General features: G+C 61.9%; 1 protein-coding gene across 3 annotated transcripts in view; it reads right to left on the bottom strand.

Annotated features, from left to right (window-relative positions):
• LOC103624268 (disks large-associated protein 4-like) overlaps positions 1–8,724 on the bottom strand; it is a 135,556-nt gene that overhangs the window by 126,299 nt on the left and 533 nt on the right. The window lies entirely within an intron of this gene.

Here is an 8,724-nt window from a genome sequence, read left to right as displayed (position 1 = left end):
GGGCCACAAAGCCCCCACCAGGCCCCCCTCTGAGGGGTGCCTGGGCTGGGCCCAGGGCAGAGCTGAGTCCTCTCCAGCCACAGTGCTGGTTTGCTCTCCACATTCTGCCTTTCCAACCAAAAATACCTCTCCCTCCAGCCTGCCCCAGCCCCTGGCAGCATTGCCAATGACAGGAGATGCCCTGTGCCATGGGAGTCCCCAGCAGCACCCAGTCCTGCTGCCACCCCTGCTCCTCTTGCCCTGTTCCCACAGCTCTGTCACAGCCTGGTGGGTCTCAGGAAAACCTGGGAGGTTCCCCTCCTACACTGGGGCATCACCGCAGGCTCCTCCTGCCACCAGCTTCCCCAAAGGCCACAATGTGCTGGGACTTCTCCTCATGGAAATCCTCATGGAAAAGGTCCCCATGTGCCCCCCAGTCGCAGGCAACCCCTCGGGGGTGACTCCCTGCCCACGGTGGGGGATGTCAAAGCAGCTGCCCCTCTCCCTCTTGCCCCTCTCCCTGCCAGGAGAACAGCTCTGAGACCCCAGCCCTGAGCCCCAGGCACACGGAATATCCCTTCACACCCCTCTGAGACAGGGAGGTTCCAGCAGCTTCCCAGCTCCAGTGGAAGCCAGTAGCTCAGTGTAAACAGACGTTTGTGGAAATAAAACTCCTTTTATCTTTCTCTGAAATTTGCCTCTGTCCACAGAGCCTTGGCTGCTCCTGCCATGGGCTCTGGGATGCTCCTGGAGCACCCACAGATCCACCCCAGACCCAGATGGGAGCCTGCAGAGGAATCCTGATGGACCTGGCTTGGGCTGAGCCCATCCCTGTGGAAGTGGCTGGAGGAATGGGGATGCCAAACACATTCCTGGCTTCTTGGCAGGGGCAAAAATGGCTGGATTTGATGGTTATGAGGTCAGAACCACAAAGCAGGAGTTCCTACAGAACCACAGAATATCCTGAGAATATCCTATAAGGATCATTGAGTCCAACCCCTGGCCCTGCCCAAGACACCCCAACAGTCCCTGGCAGCGCTGTCCAAACACTCCTGGAGCTCTGGCAGCCTCGGGGCCGTGCCCATTCCCTGGGGAGCCTGGGCAGTGCCCAGCACCCTCTGGGGGAAGAACCTTTCCCTGATATCCAACCTAACCCCGCCCCTGACAGCTCCAGCTGGAAATTCCCAAACAGCTACAACTCATCTTCTTGGGGATAACCAGTCCTGGAGGGTCCAGCGGATCAGCCCGGGATATGTGGAATGCTCTGGGGGGCATTCCCAGGGGCAGAGATGCACAGCCATGCTGAGTGCCTCAGGCATGGGCATCACTGAACCTCAGGACGGGTGTTCAGAAGGACAGGGCTCTCCAGAGGCAGAGCAGATGCAGTTTGGGGTGTTCTCTAACGAGGTAAAGCCTGACTCAGAGGGACCTCTCCAATCCCTGGTTTGCCTGTGGCCTTCGGCAGTCCCATGGCCAGTCCCATGTCCTGCAGCTGTGTCAGGCACTGCATTTGGTCACGCTGTCCCACAGGGAAGTGAGATGAGGGGCTGGCCTGGCTCCTGCCACCATCACCTCCCTGACCTTCTCCTGCAGGTCAGCAAGGTCCCCCAAAGCCACCAAAGCCCCAGCAGAGGAGAGGACACGTGGTCATCCAGCCTGGAGACAGCGAGGGAGGAGCCCAGCAGGCAGGGCTCCCTGCTGGAAGTGGCTCACCTTCGCTGGGACAAGCAGTGCCACCAAAGTAGGGCTGCGGGGCTCCCGGGGCCGCGGGGCACAGCGGCTCCCTCGGCACGGAACAGGGCGTCTCATCTAATTATATCAGCTGTGTCCCACAAAGAGCAGCTGGCAGCTGGGCTGCCCTATTTCCTGAGCCCTCCTTTGGGCCCGGCAGCGCCGCGCTGGCACCGCCCGGCCCCGGCCTGGCACTGGGATGGCCCCGCAGCCTCCAGCCGCAGCGGCTGCAGGAGGGCCAGCAGCCACATCTCCGCACCCAGGATGGCCCAGCACAGCCCGGATGGAAGCTTCCTTCTGGGCAGGAGATGCTTGCACGGGTCTGGGGCAGTTCTGATGGGCTGGTGGTCTCCATCCCCCCTCCAGACCGTGGCCTGGCTCATACTGGGTTCCTGACGGGCTGTGAGTGATCCCACCCTGCCACAAGGTCCAAACACCAGAGCGGCGTGCTGGGGACAGGAGCCAGCCCAGCAGTGCCCTCCCACAGGACTCTGGAGTTTGTGGCCAGGGCAGGTGTGTCCCCACTGCCCCACCTCCCACCGGTGCCCGTGCTGGAGCTGTGGAGGGCTCTGCAGCACAGAGAGTCCCCCAGCTCCAAATGGGTGCCATGGGCACCCAAACCTGACAGTGTCCTCACACCTCCTCCTGCCCCACTCCCTGCCCAGCTCCCACTTTCCAGCTCAGCTCAGCCCAGCCCCTGCCCCAGGAGATCCCATCCCCCTCAGGGCTGTGGTAGGATCTCAGAATCCCAGAATGGTTTGGGTTGGAAGGGATATTAAAGCCCATCCCATTCCACCCCTGCCATGGGCAGGGACACCTTCCACTGTCCCAGGTTCCTCCAAGCCCCATCCAGCCCGGCCTTGGATGCTTCCAGGGATGGGGCATGGATAGCAGCCCTGTGCCAAGATCCTCTGGAGGTGGCTGGAGCCATCAGAAGGTAAATGCCACCTCAGGCAGCACCAGGGCTCTGCCAGGAGCAAATTCCTCCTGCTCGTGATGGAACAACTGGAATGAGCACATTATACCGGGGTTATTCTCTGGCTTGGACAGTGCCAGGCAAGGGACTGGGCCGGAGCCAAGGACACTCAGAGCTGGTGGTGGAGGGGGTGACAAGGGGTCAGTGGGTCCCATCCAAAGTCCTCTGTGCTCACCTCCCAGAAACTTCCCTCTGGAGGTCCTGGCACAAGCCTCTCTCTCCTCATCTGGGATCTCTGGATGCTCCAGATAATCAGCAGCCTGTCCAAAGGGTGCCAGAGACCTGGCCCCTCTGTGCATGCTTGGAGATGCCCCTTGGACCTCCCTGGGAGCCGGTCCTGTGGGACCCCCTCCCTCCTTGCACCCAGCTCAGCCCTGGAGCCGCTGCCGCTGGGGTGCCGGTGGCAGGCGCAGTCCCGCTCCAGAGGGCTGGCAGGACAGGGCTCCCCCAGCCCCATCCCAGGGAAACCCAGGGGCTGGGGAGTGGCTGGGGGCTGCCTGGCCCCTGCCACCCAGGGGGATGATGGTTTAATCCCCGGCTTATTTCGGTTGCTAGGTGATCAAATCATCCATCTGCTTGTGACGGGAAAGCGCCGGGAGAGCGCCGTGAGTCAGCCCCTGCCACAGGCAGCAGAGGGGTGCACTCCAGCCCACCCCCAGCCTGGCCCAGGGCCCTGTGTGCCCACGGGGTGCTCTGGCAGCAGAGCCTGCCATGGACAGGGGAAACAGGTCCTGCCTGGGGAAGTCAGGCTGCCATGGGGCTGGGGGCATCTTCCCACGTGCTCCTGGAGGACAGGACCCCCACGGCATCGTGGAGAGCACCTCTGAGCTGTGTCCTCACTGCACCACCTTGCACGAGGGGTTTGCCCTATTGCACTGGATTTTTGGAAAAAATTCTTCCCTGTGAGGGTGGGCAGGCCCTGGCACAGGGTGCCCAGAGCAGCTGTGGCTGCCCCTGGATCCCTGGAAGTGTCTAAGGGCAGGTTGGAGGGGCCTTGGAGCAACCTGGGACAGTGGAAGGTGTCCCTGCCCATGGCAGGGGTGGCACTGGATGGTCTGTAATGCCCTTTCAACACTTTCAGTCCCACTCTGGGATTCAGTGATTCAATCCAGAGCAACTCTGAAGGATCAGATGAGCCCCACTTGAAGTATGGGCAGGTTTGGTGTCCCCCCCCAGCACAGTGCAGCCCCCCCAGCACCTTCCCCCTTCTGCAGGGACATCCCTAGCCCAGCACACTGGGAGCTCAGGGAAAGCCAACAGGCTGCTCAGGAGAGCAAGGCAGAAAGGCAACAGTTTGGGAGAAAATAACATTTTCATAAAGTGTTTGAAGTCATTTGGAGGAGGAAAGTGGGAAGGGAGAGGAATCAGTCTCTGTGTGTGTGATGCGTGCGTATGTGAGAGAGCGACAACAGGAGCCTCCCTCTCCGCAGAGCAGAAACCATCTCAGTTTCTCAGGTTTGGGAGAGTGTTGAGACACTGGGAAATTAAAGCAGTGCCCACAGAATGTGTTTGCAAAGTCCAGCTTCTTTGGTGAGGCACCACGTGTAGGTGTCACACTCGTGCTGCCAGCGGGCACGTGCTGGGGACGGGCGCTGGGTGCGGGGCTGGGGGATGCCCAGGACCCCCGCCCTCTGCCACGTGCAGCCCTTGGGATCTGAAGGCCACCAGGGCCAGTGGACATCTCCTGTGAGATCCATGGGCCTCTGTGGGAGCATCAGTGGCCACCTCCTGCCCAAGGCAGCCCCGAAGGAGGAGCTCTGCACCAGGATGAGGAACACCGTGGATGGCAGATATGGGGCAAAACCATGGCAGAGCAGCTGGGAGCTGCCCCAGGCTGCTTTCCCTGCCTCCTGTCACTGCATGTGGGCAAAAGACCCCCTGACTGTCCCCTCCCTCTTCCCCCACACCCCTCGTGCTGTGCCGGGGGCTCAACCAGCACCGAGGCAGCCCTGCAGCATCCCAGCCCCAGTGCCCAGCATCCTAAATCCCAGGAGCTGGGCTGGTGGCCTCTCCGCTGCTCTCCACAGACCTCCCAGGTCCCCTGGCAGCTATCACGACTTCTTAGTGCAAAGAGACTCATTAATGAAGCGGAAAAGGAGGAGGAGGAGCAGGCTGAACGGTCCGTCCTAAGGGACAGTGCAGCAAGCAGGAGGAGGAGAGCGCTCAGCATTGATCTCAGGATAAGCAGCCACCCGAGAGGGGAACGACTGCCTGGAAAACAGCGGGCTGGAAGGGCCGAGGGCAGGCAGAGGCAGCCTGGGGGTGGGAGCCGTGCATGTGTGGGCAGGCAAGCAGCCCCCAGCATCACGGTGCCACCCGCAGCACCCTCTCCCGAGGCAGGAGGCACGGGGAGCCTGCAGCGCTGGGGGCAGCAGGGCTGGGCCCTGGGGACACCTGTGGCACCCACTGCCTGCCCTGGAGCTCAGGTGTGCCCGTCCTGCAGGGCACTAGCCCTTCGCTGTGGGCTGCAGCTCCCGCAGCAGCACCGGGAGGGCAGGAGGGAGGGAGGAGGGCACGCTGCGATGGGTGGGAAGGGCGTTTTCTGCGGCTCAGCGGTTCCCAGTTTCCAAGCTGGCTCTGCAAGGCCTGGCTGCCTGTGGGAAGCGCTGCCGGGGGGCTGGAGGCAGCCACTGACCCCCGGCCACCAGCCCTGGGCGGGCAGCAGCCCCAGGAGCAGGGCTGTTCACATCTCGGGTGGGCAGTGCCAGAGGCTGCCAGGGAGCCACAGGAGGGGAAGGTTTCCATCCCCAGCTCCCAGCTCCAAGCAGAGGACAGGAGGCATGAGGGCGACAGGGGCACGTGGGCAGCAGCTCCTTGCTCTTCCCAAACCTAGGGAGCCCCAGAGTGCAGCAGCCTCCTGTCCCCAGGTCACACAGGGGGCTCTGAGCCCACCTGGGCTCCTGTGTGGGCAGGGGAGAGCTGCTGTCCCCTGCTCAGGGCTGGGGACAGGACTCCTGAGCCTGGCCTGTCCCAGGAAAGGATTGAGGAGCTCATGGGGAGCTTGGGTGTCCCATGCCTGCCCATCCCTTCTGCCTCATCGTGCAGGGCACACAACTTCTGGGAGCATCACCCCTCCGTGAGCATCACCCCCTCAGGGTGTGTCACCCCCTCAGGGAGCGTCACTGTCTGTGCTGAGCAGGGGCAGGACACACCTCTGTGCTGTGAAGGGCTGTCTGTCCGTGTCCCTCTATATATCCAGTATCCCGCTTGGAAAGCACAATCCAAACCTTGGCCTGCCATGAAATTGGTTTTCCCATCCCAGAGGCTTCTCCCCACAGCAGGCAGGAGAGGCAGGGAATGGTACCAGTGGCTGTGAGCTGAGAGCTGAGAGCTGAAAGCCGGTCCGTGCTCCAGCCAGCTGAAACACCTCTGAACACATCACTGTCACTGGCCTTTGGGCTCTTCCCAAACCAGCAGCAGTGCCCAGCTGAGACGGAGGGAGGGTGGGCTACTTAGAAAATGCCAAACCAGCCCTTTCTGATCATTCAGAAAATCACCTCAAACTGTTCAGAATGAGAAAATCACTGGACAAAGGACCTCGTCCATCAGCTGGATCTGCTCAGTCCCAGCCCCAGCCCCGAGCCCTGGCTGCCCCAGTGGTCCCCAGGGCAGGGCAGCAGGTCCCTGCCCCACCTGCGGTGCCCATGTCCAGGGCTTGCCCAAGCCCACGGCGTCCCAGCTGAAGCCCCGGAGCAGCCATCCCATCTCCACCATCGGTCAAGGAAAACAGCGAGGGAGCGTCACCTTCATTCCCGCAGTGAAAACTGTGCCATTAAAATCCTCTCTCCTATGACACACACCGAGCCTATTTCCGTAATAGTTTGGCAGGGGAATAACATTACGGAGCCTATAAATACCTCGTGGGGTGCTGCTCTGCTGACGGAGCAGCAGGACGGGCCCCTGCCCGCCCCAGCCCAGCCACCACCACCACGGCACCGCGAGGGGGAAGGACAGGAGAGCACGGCAGGGCTGTCCCAGCCCGGGGGACAGCGGGTGCCTGGGAGAGGACCGTGGTCAGTGGGGACAGAGCAGGAGCTGGGCAGGACAGCAGAGGGGACGGAGCTGAGCCGAGGGAGCACGGAGGTAAGAAAATGGTGGAAAGCACTGGCACCCTGAGCATGTTCCCAAAGCAAGCTGTGAGGTCCCTGTGGCTGCAGCCGAGGACTCTGCTCTGACCCAAAGCAGGCTGGCACACAACCGGCTCCTCTCTGTCCTCCCCATGGGGACCCCAGGCACAGAGAGGGTCTCACACCAGAGCAGGCACCAACGGAGGCTCCTCAGGGCACAAGGGGATGCCCTGGAACACCCCAGGGATGCTCGCTGTGGGTGCTTCCCAGCTCACCCAGCGGAAGGAAGCTGCTCCCTGCGGAGTCGTGGCCATCAGCTGGGCCACCCCAGGACCCAACATGAGGAATCAGTGACCACCTCCAGCACCTGCTCCTCTACCAAGGCCCGGAGGCACTGTGGGTGAAGAATATACCTCAGCCCAGCTGAGAGGGAAGCAGTGGGGAGGGGATCCAAGCCTTCCAGCCCCCAGCCAGGCTGTCCAGCCCCCCCTGGAATGGCTGGAGCCTGGGGCTGTCACCCGTCTGCCACCTGCCAGGGGAAATGGTGTGGGTGGTTCCTGCCCTGCAGAGACACACGGAGACAAACGGCTCAGGGATTGGGATATTAAACACTTGACATAAGGGGACTCTCACGATGCTCATCACAGGCCTTACCACTCCTCCTGAGCACAAGTGTCACCTCAAAGCTCCAGCAGAGAGATCAGCTCCTCTGAGTCCTCAGCAACAGCCCTATGGACAGCACGGGACATCCAGGGGACACCAAACCCAAAGGCAGCTGTTGGAGGCCTGAGGGAATGGGGTCCTCCCCTGTGGGAGTCGATCAAGGGATGTACAGAAGGGCCCACACATCCCAGGGACTGCAGAAGCCAGGCCCAGGGACATTTAACCATCCCACAGCCAGCAGAGTGTAGGTTTGGGGCTGCCTGTCTCTCTGACGCCCCATCCCATTCTCTCCCAGCGGGCATAAACCCACCAAGACCATAGAATCAGGGGATCAGAGAGTGGTTTGGGTTGGAGGGGACCTTAAATGTCGCCTAGTTCCAACCCTCTGCCACGAGATCTCCGTTACAGCTGTGGAAGCTGTGCTGTGCCTCCTTGCAGCAGCTCTGCTCTCTTGGCGAAGAGCTGCAGCCAGGCCTCAATTGGGCAAAGCTCTCAGGAAAGACAATTTTCCTGACAGCCCATGGTCCAGACGCACCAGGCAACCACAGGAAAGGCTGACATGCACGGGAGCCTTCCTGAGCAGAGCCAGAGCAGGCACGGGAGGGCTCAGCGTGGTGGGAACCTTCCCTCTACAACGTCTCTGCAGCAGGAAGGGGCTCAGCACGTTCTCTTGCACACCCAAAACATGGGGTCACACCCAGACACCACAGCAGTGTCCCTGGGAGCTGCATGGTTGGCATAGCCACAGTCTGTGCCCACAGAGGGACCCGGGTGGCAAGCCCAGGTGCTCCCAGAGCAGAGCTGTGAGCAGGTATGAGGTGAGGAACAGGCATCCACAATCCCTGCCACGGCGCTGCGAGGGAGAGCAGCACGTGCCAAGCCCGGGCTGCAGGAGGATGGTGCCAACCCCTGGAGTGTGGCTTCAGCTAAAATCTGCTGCGGGCACCCAGCTTTCAGCGCCTCAAACCTTGAGCCAAGGGCTTCCCCCCACACCTGAGCACAACCTTCACCTCTATTCTGCACAGAGCTAAACACACCCCCAAAACGAGAATAACAAGGCAGCCTCACTGCTCAAACTGACTGCCCCTGACCACCCCAGGGACAGCCTGACATCACCTGCAGCCCCTTTGCCTCAGTGAGTCCGACCAGAGCCCCCCTCCAACAGGCTCCGGGGGGGAGGTGGGCGATGCTCAGCCCACCGTGGGTGCCCAGCACAGCCCACCCCGCTCCCAAAGGGGCTGTCCCGGGCTGTGGCGCTGCTGTGAGGGGCTGCCCCACCCCGGGTGGGCCGGGCAAGGCACGGCAGCG

The sequence above is a fragment of the Corvus brachyrhynchos genome, unplaced genomic scaffold, assembly GCF_000691975.1.
Source record: "Corvus brachyrhynchos isolate BGI_N302 unplaced genomic scaffold, ASM69197v1 scaffold661, whole genome shotgun sequence".
Classification (NCBI taxonomy): Eukaryota; Metazoa; Chordata; class Aves; order Passeriformes; family Corvidae; genus Corvus; species Corvus brachyrhynchos.
Note: the sequence above shows the minus strand (reverse complement) of the source record. Positions and strands in the feature narration are given on the sequence as shown.